Raw genomic sequence first — 13,066 nt, forward strand, 5'->3', positions numbered from 1 at the left:
TGCCAGGGTTAGAGGGTTTGAGCGAAAGGGAGAGGCTGAATAGGCTGGGGCTATTTTCCCTGGAGCATTAGATGCTGAGAGGTGACCTTAGAAGTTTATAAAATCATGAGAGGTATGAATAGGGTAAATAAACAAGGACGTTTCCCTGGGGTGGGGGAGTCCAGAACTAGAGGGCATGGGTTTAAGGTAAGGGGAGAAAGATTTAAAATTGATCTAAGTGGCAATGTTTTCACGCAGAGGGTGGTGCGTGTGTGGAATGAGTTGCCAAAAGAAGTGGTGGAAGCTGGTGCAATTACAACATTTAAAAGGCATCTGAATGGGCACGTGAATAGAAAGGATTATGAATAGGAAGGGTTGAGAGGGATGTGGCCCAAATCTGGTAAATGGGACTATATTACTTTTGGATTTCTGGACAACATAAATGAATTAGACCGAAGATCTGTTGCCTTGTTGTGAGTTTGGGGTCACATGTAGACTGAGCAAGTTAGGAATGGCAGATTTATTCCCTTAAGGGTATAAGTGAATCAAATTGTTTTGATGACAGTTGATAGCTAGCTGTCACCATTATACTAGCTTTAATTTCTGATTTTTATTGGTCTAATTGAGCCCATGTCCTGATAACATTAGTCTGATGTTGTGGATTACAGACATCACTACTAGGCCTTTGCCTTCCCTTGACTGCTCAGATATTCAAATCAATTCCTTTATCATGTTTATATATAGTCTATACTGTGTTTAGATGAACTGAAAAGAGAAAGTAAGCTATTCCAGTTGAGAAGTGGTCAGCAATGGAAATTAGTCATTGAAATATGTGTACATTACTTATCTCCTGGCCCTAACAAGTTATTTATAACCCTTTGACTGAAGTGCAAGTTATTAGAAGCCTGCAGCTGCTCCTTTAAGGACAGGAAATCAGAATACCAATGACCAAGTAGCAATGGGCAGAACAACACCACTTACTACTACACCATTGATATTTCAAAATAGTCATTGGGTGGCATTGATGATTTGCATGCACGAATGAGTGCCCACTTTTTCTAAGTAAATTCGTGAGCCACCCAATTCAAACGTTCCACCATAGCTGCAGTGGCCAGAAGTAACAAGGTGATAATCACTAAGCTGCAGGTTCATTACACTACTGGTTGTTACCATCAAGTGGTGAAGAATCACCGCTTTACACAATGACAGGCTGAACAATGACGATGGGTTTTGCCTTCAACAGAGGATGCTGGACTGAAGATAAATGCTTAGATAATGTGTTTGAATACTTGAAAGAACATAATACAGATATCTGAGGAACAGATTATGTTTAACTGATTTGATTGTTTTTCTTGTCAAGATCTGCATTTATCATACATATTAATTCACGCACAGAAAAAATACTTTGCAAAAGATTGCATGGTGTTCAAATCTCTGAATTAGATTCATGTTATTGTGATATAAATATAGTCACCTGGCAACTGGCTTTTGCGTATTGCCATGGTGACAGCAGATTTGCGAGCTCACTGATGAAATGGGTTGGGACTGAAGGCTTTTCTAATTTGTCTGATTTGATGCATTTGTGTCCATTTATTTGCCTTTAGACCTTGGCAATGAAGTAATGCACATAAAATCAAAAACAACAGAGGTGAATTCTTAGATGCAGCAAAGGAACAAGTGAGTATTTACAACTCTACAGAAACTTGACAGAGTTGCACAGAGAATATCAGAGCCAGGAGCAATCTTTAGTTAGCAGTAGAATAATAGGCTAAATTTATAACTTCATTTGGCTGACTGGACATGAGCTGAACACTGACTCCTGATGAAGGGCTTTTGTCCGAAACATCGACTCTTCTGCTCCTCGGATGCTGCTGGACCTGCTGTGCATTTCCAGCAACACACTCTCGATTCTGATGGGCAATGTCAACCCATAAGACTCAAAAATACATTGTTACCTTCGATTAACATAAAATTTGTTTAAATATGTCATGACTTGATTTGGGTGTCTGACTTCCTCGAGATTATTTAGTCAGTGTTTAAATATTGAAAACTTAAAATTTCTATTGTGTACTTGAATGAAGAGATATCAAACAGAAAGTAACAAGAAATCATTCAACCTGACACCTAATTAACTCTGAATAGATATCTGGTGAAACACTGGGGGTAAGAAAGGTGATAGTCAGGAACTAATCATTTCTTTATCTCATTATGTCAATTTGGTCAAATGTGCCTCATGGATTCCCAGTTTTGAAATGCTTATCTGTTCTGAAACTATGCAATTGAGAATATTGATGATGCCACATTATATAGTGAGCAATATCCTCACTGTGATCAAGTAGAGAAAGTAAGGACCACAGATGCTGGAGATTAGAATCAAACGTTTGGTGCTGGAAAAGCACAGCAGGCCAAGCAGCATCCGAGGAGCAGGAGAGTCACAGTTTTGGGCATAAGCCCTTCATCAGGATTGAATGAAGGGCTTGTGCCTGAAATGTCGATTCTCCTGCTCCTCGGATGCTGCCTGGCCTGCTGGTGCTTTTCCAGCACCACAATCTCGTCACTGTGATCAAGGCTTGGCCTCCATAAAGACTCAATGGTAGTCACTCCTGCCAGTCTCATCACGGACAGCTGAAATTGTGACGTGTAGATCAGTGAACATGTGGTCAAATTGTTTGTTTTTTTTCCCCTCAGCCCCTCCAAGAAAGCTCAGTCTGGCCTTTTCATCATTAATGGTGCAATCAAGCCATAGATAATTGTGAATTAGACCATAATTCCAACACCAATTAAGTAACAGAATTAATAGGTTCATTTTATATTTTACTCAGTATTAGTTGACAACAAAACTATCTTTAGCCATCACAGAATCACAGTTGGATATAACTCATAACATTGTGACTTATTGCTATGAAAATGACAATAAAACTGACTTTTACGATTGTTTTACCTTGAAAGTCTCAGCAAATATAATTTGATCCTGCTCTCTGAGCTTGGTTTAAGCCATTCATTGTGCATGGTCCCAATTCAGATTCAATGCTAACTTGTTCCTACTACTCCAAATATGGAAAATGATCATTTAGTATTGTATGCAGAAGAGAAACATTTGTGACATTTATGGATCAGTTGCTAGATTCCCACCGCTGAATTATACAGTTTTGAGTTCAATTCCCATTTGTGGGTTTGAGTACAAAAATCAAGGCTGACACTCCAGTGTAGTACTGAGGGAATACTGCACTGTCAATGGTGCTGACCTCCAGTGAGATAGTTAATTCATCTGCTTGCTCAGATGGATGTGAATAGTCCTATGGCACTATTTTGAAGACGAGCATCTAAGGTACCATGGCAATTTTCACCATTCGATCAATATTATGAAATTAAAAGTTATCTGGACATTACTTTGTTATTCAAGGCAATTTTCTGTGTACAAATTATGCAGCATTTGCCACATGACAAGATTGAGTACATGCTAAAGAAACCACCTAATTGGCTGTAAAGATGGTTTGCAATGCCAAGTTGCCATGAACAGCTTGTTAACAGCATGGCCTTACCCTCTATTCATTCACCATTGGTAATGTCAGGTGACTGTTTGGTCATTAGGACCTAGTGGCAGACCATTTGATGAAGGACATAGTTTCATATTCTGTCTGACACAACCTGCATTCATGTCAAAAGTATGTAGAAAATCCTGCAGGAAAAATACGCAGTAAGAAACGTGGTTAAAAGTTTCAACTGAAAGATGCGTAAGTGTGCGAATATGTTTCAGCAGCTGCGCAAGATGTGGATGTCTTGTAATGATTAGTCATGGTGAATAAAAAAATCTTTAACAGTGCTGTTACAGTGTGATGCACTATTCTACTCTCTAGTCCTATTCCTCAATTCCAGTCCATCTCTGGAGATTATTATAAATTTACCCTATCTTTTACATATAGTTTGGATCATGTGGCGAAAATCGTGACCTGATCACAATTTTGAGGGCATTGAATTTCGATCAGAAAATTGCTCTGTAGAAATACAAGTCCAATTTTCAACAATGCATTTTTTGGTGCTGTTGCCCCCTTTATGCTTGGAGAACTACAAGCCCAAGTGATGAAGGAAACGCAGTGGAGGGATAATGAGCAATTTTTAAAATAAATTTTAACTATTATTACTGTCAGAACAGAAAATGCAACAATGGTTCACAGCATTATAATTTAATCTGTTCAATATTGTTCATAGCATCCTTGCATAAAAATGTCAAGAAATTAATGTCAAATGTTGTAATCATTCTTATCCATGAATCAAGGTGTGTGTATATGTTGCTGGTGTTTGTTCATTTCAATCAGTCATACGTTCAACTTATAACTTTGTACAATGGGACTAATTATAGTGCTTTAGACAAAAATATTTTACTGTTGAGTATTTTTAAGGCATTAATGCATCTTTGCGTTTTGGTGATTTAAAAAAATTTTTTCTATTCTTTTTTTCAAATACGTGGGAAAAATGTGACAATTATCATGTCAATTTACATCCTTGGAGTAACTCTGAAACATATCTGGTTTTCAAAGTACTGAATATACAGAATGCTGAATGATTGCAGAAACTGTCAGTATCAAATTTCCTTCGAAAACAATTTGTATTTAAGTAGTGCTGTGGAATGCAGATCAAAAAATTTTGGAGCACTCGACACAACGAAAAACCATGTCTGAATCAGATTGATGCCATTATCCATACTAGCCACGCACAAACTAGAGATGAGGCAAATAGAACATCACCCCCAGCAACCACTAACTGGGATGCTCGACAGTTATGACCTGACTTTCCCACAACAGTCTGAAAATGTATTCATTATTTTGCATTCGAATGGCTTATTGTGTAACATGTAACATGATTTCCTATCGTACTTGTCAAACTAGGTTGTTTTAACGAGCAAAATATTACATATTTCATGATTAGGCTGCATAAATTTCATGTTGACAAATAAGTATTTTTAAGTATTTCTATTCCAACATTTGATTGATAAAACTTTAACAATGCCTGAGTAAAATACCTGAAAAGAAGTGCCATGAAATATGCTTATCCACATTCTCCACATATTTTAATAGCATTCATGAGGGCATTGCATACCCAGATTCTGGAAGACAGGCTATTAAAGTGATCTATACTAATGTGCAGAAACACAAAACTGTAAGTGGATGGAAGGTAGCTGCAGGCACATTCATTTAAACATTGAAAATGATAGGTAACTGCCAGTCTCCTTGGCTCCATTAAAGCTCAATCAGTCTCTGACTCAAGTAAAAAAAACGGTAACAGGAGGAAATAGCTTCATCACATAACTTCATAACATAAGTCTTTAACCTTATTAGTCATTGGGTTTATAACCTGATCCTGCAATTGACACAATAAATAATATGAAGTTTGTTTTTTTAACCTTTCCATTTGTGACGATAGTTGTCTAAATTACAAATGGCATCATAGATCCATTGCTCCAAACTGTTGTGACTATTGTTAGTGAGTTAACTGATGCATGTTTGACAGATTGTATTAACATTGAATGGCTAAACTGACTTCTTTCATCTTTTCCACCTTTGGGAATACCTTCACAGATCCTGTGTGTTATTGCACAATTACAGACAAACAGTTCTTCACTGTCAGATGATTTGAGCTTGGTTATTATTTGAATTTCTTTGCCGATTTATCAATATGAAAGAAAACATGGGCCTGGATTTTCACTTCCAAGTTAAATGTGCCTTTTGGGGAAATTCCCTGCTTTGGGAAGTAAAGAGGTACAGCCCCAAAAATGGGATCTTTCTTTTGAGCAGGCCTGGTTAAAAGGTCTGCCTCCATCTTCTGAGACTTTGTCGCAATTGTAATTAAGATGTAGAAAAACAAAAAAAAAGTCCTCACTCCTTCATCCGCCCAGTCCCTGAGGCCCTGAATCGATTCTATCCCAACCTAAGCCTTCCTATGTACCTCCAATGCCCAGGTAATGACCAATGCCAAAGTTATGCCAACTCAAACAAACCCTTGCTCCTTCCTATCTTTATAGTTACTTATAGATCCCTTACCAGCTTGGTACCAGCTGATATCATCCCACTGCCCTCATCCACTTTGCTTTATACTTGCCCTCTTCATGACAATTCACCCAATTTCCACCATAGGAGCCATATGAAGGAGAAACAAAATGAAGATCTAACTATCTGTTACAGACTTGACTACATACAAAGAAACCTAAATTTTCAAAATAAATCGATTAATTCTTTGTGAAACCTGCTTCCATACTGTGGGAATCTATTCTATTCTAAACATTCATATTCATGGTAAGATAGGTATTGCTTTAACATCACTGGACACCTGCTACCAGTCATTCAAATTGCCTCGACCACCACTTTCTGTCTCCAACTGCTAAGCTAATTTGAACTTAGATCAGGTGGCATTTGAAGAGGTGGACAAGTGGGATACTTGGGTTCCATGCAATTTTTCCATCTCCCTCTCAGCTTGGCAGAGATACAAGAAACGGTCAGCTCCTTCAAAAATGTTTCTTCTTCAAATTGGGAGTCTCGGGATAGAGATAATCATTGAGAATATTGCCTTTTTTGAGGTAGAATTTTAATCGATTCTGAAGCATTTATCCTGCCCTTCCAAAGCAGCTTGCTACCATGAAGCAAGCCTCGTGTCAAATATGCAGATTATGTAGATGTGTTATCAATACCAATGATATAAATTACATATATGCTATGTCTTTTGGAAGGACCTATTTAACAAATCATGTAAGGAAATTACAGAGTCTCTACCTCAACTTATTAATCCCTCTTTGGCCATAGGACTGGATTAGAAGTCAACTAATATGATGCCACTTTTCAAGAAGGATGGGAAAGATACAGACCAGTGAATCTCACATTAGTGATAGGGGGTCTATTGGAGAAGGTTTGGAGGAGAGAATTAATCTCCACTTGGAGAGGTAGGGTTTGATCAGGGATATTAAACATGGCTTTATTAGAGGTAGATCATGCCTTTAAAATCCAACAGAAGTTTTGAGCAGGTGACCAAATAAATGTAGTGCAGTTGATTTTTTTAAATTATTGATTTCAAAGGTCCTACATGGCAGACAGATAAAGACGTTAAAAGTATATTGGACCCAGGGTAACTTGGAAAGTTGAATTCAAAATTAGCTTAGCGTTTGGAGACAGCGGGTGGTGGTAGAAGGCACATAGGCTGGTGTGAAATAATGCTTAACAGGATCAATGCTGGGTCCCTTATAGTTTGTGATATATACAAATTGTATAGCTAAGAATGAGAGAAATGATAAATAAGCGTGTGGCTGACACAAAGATTGGGTGGGTGGTTAATAGTGAGGGAAAAGGTAAGCTATTTAAGGAAAAGATTAGTCAGATCAACAGATCAGTGGTGGATTGAAATTTAAACCTGTAAGGGGTTGTGAGGTGTTGTGCTTTGAATGAAATAACAAGACAATAAATGACAGGACACTAGAAAGCTTAGAGAATCAAAGGAACTTTGGGGAGCTTGTCCCCATAATCTTGAATGTAGCAGGTTAGACTAATAGGGAAGTTAAGAAGGCGTATGGGTTACTTGCCTTTATTGGTTATGACGTAGATTATAAAAGCAGAGAAGTTATGTTGGGGCTGTACAAAACGTTGTCAGGTCATAGCTGGAGGACTGTGTGCAATTCTGGTCACTGCATTATGGGAAAGATGGATTTGTATTGGAGGGGATGTGGATGATATTCACCAGAATAGTGAGTTCTAATAAAGAGTCACCAATCTCAAAATATTAGCTCTGCTTTCTCCCCACAAATCCTGACAGGCCTGTTTTTGTTTCAGATCTCCAGCATCTGCAATGCTTTGCTTTATTTCATCAACATGTTGCCTGAGTTGAATCGTTTTAGCTATGTAGACAGGCTGGGTTGTTTTCTTTGGAGAAAAGAAGTCCCAAGGGGGCCTAGCTGATGTGTACAAGATTATGAGGAGCATGGACAAGGTGTACAGGAAGAAGCTGTTTCCCTTAGTTGAAAGGTCAATATGAGGAGGCATAATTTTATAATGAAAGGCAGATGGCTTAAAAAGGATTTGAGGAAAAAACTTTTCACCAAGCGTGTGTTGGGAATCTAGAATGCACAGCGTGGGAGAGTAGTAGTGGTAGTAAACTTCATAATCTTTTTTAAAAATATGGCTAATAAATTGAAATGTCATACATTTAAAGCTGTGGATCAAATGCTGGAAAGTGCAATTAGTGTAAATAGGTCAGTGAAGACTCAATGGGTTAAAAAGCCTATTCTGTGCTGTAGCACTCTAAATGTGCTGGAACTACCGTTGTGTGTTTTAATGATAATGAATAAAAAGAGAGATTTTGTGATTTGTATATTGTTAAAGATCAGCTGCTATTTTTATAGTGTGTAAGAATATGTTGAGTAGATAATTCAATTTCACTACAATTGGATATATATTTCTTATAACAACATAGGAACTGGAAGAGAGAATAGGTTTCACTTTTTAATAAGAATTCATACAATAGCTGGCTTTCCACATAATTAATGAGAGTTAACAAAAAAGCATTTGGACTAATCACGACTCAATGATGCAGATTCTGCAATTTCATTCTGGGGTCATTAATTAGAGAGAAAATGTATCTTGCCATTCATTAATTTTACTGATAATTATGTCAGATCAGCCAACCACAGTAATCAAATTTTTACACATGAAGCTCGCATTTGCAAAATGTAATCTTGCATATTATGATTGAGAAAGTAGAGAGGTTAAAGGCATTGATTAAGATGTAACTGATCTCCCTTCTTCAAATTAATACTAGCATTAAAAAAACATACAACAAAACTGTCTTTGATTTTGGATTTCTTGAGGAAAGTGGAAGGAGAGGAGGGAGCTTCCATTTCCATCAGTGCTAGGTGAACAGCTAAGCATGTTGTCCACCAGTGAGAAGATTCACTCTCCATGATAGGAGCAATGGTGGCAAGTTCTTCAATAATTCTCTGGAGTAGCAAAGATCAGCCTTGTTCTTTATTCATGCCCTTCCTTTGTAATGCAAAGCAGAATCTTTCTCCTGCACTTAAAATTGTCAGCAGCTCCTTTTCCCCCACAACTTCCTTGAATCGTATTAGCACAAAGTTGTCAGCATCACCCCTCATTCTAAATGTGTCTCTTTCCTAGCTATTTCCCAATAGTCTCTAACAGTATTCTGTGATTACATGCCAGTCAATGATCAATTACCAACTCGATTTACAGCTTCTGTCCCATTTTTCACATCGCACTGATTACTTTCACAACCTGCTCACATCTGCTTCTATCCTGTGTCAGTGTAGCTATCATGAATCCACATATCTGCAGCTATCATTTGTACCAATTGCCCACTAACTCTCAAGTTTTGGTCTGTAGGACAAAATGGTTCAAGATAGAATGAAAACAAAATCTAGGGAGAAAGACTAGTTCCAGCAAGTCTTGGAAATTGTCTTATTTTCTTAGGCAGCCCCTCAGGTTAGAGGCTAACTTGTGTTCATTCCAGTTTGATGAGTTCTGAGATGATTAGTAAGTCCAATGTGCAACTGACAGATTCTTCAAGGCAAGTGAGACTTGAAGGGTCAGATACATGGTTTTATTGGGAAGGTTGTAGGCTCACTGTAATTCCACAAATTCAACTCTGCCTGTTTCTGCTGAAGTCTCTTCAGATGTTTGTGTCTTTTCAAATCAAACCTTTCCATTGCATTTGGTCACATGCCATTTACACTCAGAAGTCATCCAGGATATCCAAGTGTTTCACAGATGCCTTGAGAACATTCTTAAATTAACATCAACATTTTCCTGGGATTTTCCTGCTGTAACATCTTGTGTTATACAACAAAATGAAATTTTCAGGCACACCAATCTCACATCTTTTGCATATTCACTTCTACAAGAATCAGTGATGACTTGGATAGATTTGCTGACTCAACGTTTTGTAGATAAAAATCGAGGGTATTGTAATGTAAAGAAGGATATCCGCACAATGTCTTAGGTAGACAATGGGCTGCATTTTGGTGAATAGCAAATGTTTGTCACATGTTATTTAATAGCTGGTTACATTACACCTAACATATGTTTGACTCTTCTAAGACATGAGGTTGTCCGTAAGAGTACGCTCACTTTACAGCCACTTGCACGACAATGATAATATGTAGAGAAATCTAAATGCTCCAACACTGTACCATGGCCAGGAGACATAAAATAGATATCTCAAATAAATCTGTTTTCTCTTCTACATGTTTATGTTTAAATTCTGTTACTTTTAAAAGTGACAATCTTGCTGATGTCATATGTTGGCTGAAACTGATTACATGATTATAGTTTGAGAAGCTTCTAAACCTCCTACATTGTATGGATATTATGGTTTAAGTGGCTACAAAGGGCTTGGAAATGAGCCATCAGCCTCCAGCCAGCTCTGAGCAAAGGTAAACATGAAGATTCACTATGCTACAGTGGATGCTAAAAGTTAAGTCTTCCCTTCGCAATGGAAACACTAATTGGGGAGGTAAAGATACACTGTTGGCTTAATAGCATTCCAATCAGCCATCTGATTTGGGTCATGAATATCTGAAATGCCAGTATTTAACCACATGGTTAAAATATAGCTTGTTGAATTGCTTAAGTGTACATTTTGGGATTTTAAGTCAGTTGCTGTTTGACCTCCAGAGGGAGGACAGAACTCCAGGCTGAGTTGAGAGCTTGCCTTGGAATTTTCATCTCTGTTTCCAGATTTCTGGTGAGAAAGAAATGTTCACTTTCATTTCAAAAAGGGAGATGACAGGGCCCAGCTCACTGAGGGAGAAACAATTAGCTCAGAAGACTGTATTGCTGGTTTGCAATGCAGAGTAATACCAACAGCAAAAGCTCAATTTCTGCACTAGCTGAAGCTGCCATTTTAGGCTCTCTTTCTCAATCTCCCCTCTTGCCTGACGTATGGTAACAGTCAGGTTAAGCCAGCAGCAATTGTCTTGCTCTGATGACAGAGCAGTCCTATGATCCAATTGGACTACAGCAACTTAACCTTTATTAGAAACTGAAGTTGTACTTTATGTGAACTGATGTTAAGTACCTGTGGATGTATCAAAGTTTGTAATTTGTGATCAAAGTCATCTTCTGTTCTGACTCCCCTAATTCCTTGAGTGACTGTTTGTGTGTGTGTTTGCAGGTAGGTAGTGAAGCTATTTCTCCATGTTTTCATTGCTTTATTAATAAACCCTGAGTTTGACTTAATATGAATGGATTTTGCTTCTGGTTTATCTCAAAAATTGGAATCTGAAAACCAGGGTTTGGGGATCACTCTTTGGCTTACATGAGTAAGAGCAAAATGAGAAAGGAGTAAGTCAAATAATACCTCACAGACTCAGGTTTACAAGAGGTAAAGCAATCATAATTTAATTTCACAGTCATTTTCCCTTCAAGTGATAAATGAAAAAGTAGATTGCAGTAACAATGCAGGCTGTAATCATTGTGTCCACTGATGTTGATCCAGAGAGGGAAATGGACAGCACTAAAAACCCTGATAACCTTGACAAATATAAGCTTTCTTTTCACTAAACCATTCTTTTTCCGCTTGATTGTACTTGATTTTCTAATTCCTTTATAATTGGTTCTAGCTGGAGGAGGATTCGTATTTTAAACATTACAAAGAGGTCACTTGCCTCATTATTAATCTGTTTTACACAATCTGGCTATATTTCCTCGGTCTTGAAAAACCTTATGGCCCAATGAGACCAAAAGCATTGTATCCATAAAGAGAATTTTTTTTATAGCATTGCTTGTTGGTCAAGTGAATTAGATAGCTTTTCTGGTAGATCCCCTATGTTCATCACTTGTGGGAGCATGAGACAGCACTGGTACAGTCAAACGGCTCACCAACTTCACAAACACCTTCCACCCCAACTTCAAATTCACCTGGACCATCTCTGACACCTCCCTCCCCTTCCTGCATCTCTCCATCTCCACTTCTGGAAACCGACTTACCACCAACATCCATTTCAAACCCACCAATCTCCACAGCTACCTCAACTACACTGTTTCTCACTTGCCCTCCTGCAAAAATGCTATTCCATACTCCCAGTTCCTCTGCCTCTGCTGCATCTGCTCCCAGGATGAGGCATCCCAGATGTGCTCCCACTTCTTTGACCATAATTACCCCTCTTCTGTGATCTATGATCCCTCAACCGCACCTTCCGCATTTCTCACACTTACAGAACATAGAACATTAAGCGCGGTACAGGCCCTTTGGCCCTCGATGTTGCACTGACCTGTGAAACCAATCTGAAGCACATCTAACTTACACTATTTCATTCTTGTCCATTGCCTATCCAATGACCATTTAGATGCATGTAAAGTTGGCGAGTCTACAACTGTTGCAAGCAGTGCATTTCATGCCTTTACTACTCTCCAAGTAAAGAAACTACCTCTGACATCTGTCCTATATCTGTCACCCCTCAATTTTAAGCTATGCCCCCTCGTGCTATCCAACACCATCCAAGGAAAAAGGCTTGCACTGTCCACATGATCTAAGCCTCTCATTATCTATGTCTAAATTAAGTCATCTCTCAACCTTCTCCTCTCTACCAAAAACAGCCTCAAGTCCCTCAACTTTCCTTATAAGACCTTCCCTCCATACCAGGCAACATCTGAGTAAATCTCCTCTGAACCCTTTTCAAAGCTTCCATACCCTTCCTGTAATGTGGTGACCAGAACTGCACTCAATACTCCGAATGCGGTCGCACCCGAGTTTTGTACAGCTGCAGGATGACCTTATGGTTCTGAAACTCGATCCCTCTACTAATAAAAGCTAACACACCACATATCTTCTTAACAGCCCTAACAACTTGGATGGCAACTCTGAGGGATCTATGTACATGGACACCAAGATCTCTCTGCTCATCAACACTACCAAGAATCTTACCATTAGTCCAGTACTCCTTATTCCTGTTACTCCTTCCAAAGTGAATGACTTCACACTTTTCTGCATTAAAGTCCATTTGCCACTTCTCAGCCCAGCTCTGCAACTTAGCTATGTCCCCTGAAACTTACAACATCCTTCAGCACTATCCACAACTGTACCAACCTGAGTG

This window comes from Hemiscyllium ocellatum, chromosome 6 (assembly GCF_020745735.1).
Source record: "Hemiscyllium ocellatum isolate sHemOce1 chromosome 6, sHemOce1.pat.X.cur, whole genome shotgun sequence".
In the NCBI taxonomy this organism is placed as follows: Eukaryota; Metazoa; Chordata; class Chondrichthyes; order Orectolobiformes; family Hemiscylliidae; genus Hemiscyllium; species Hemiscyllium ocellatum.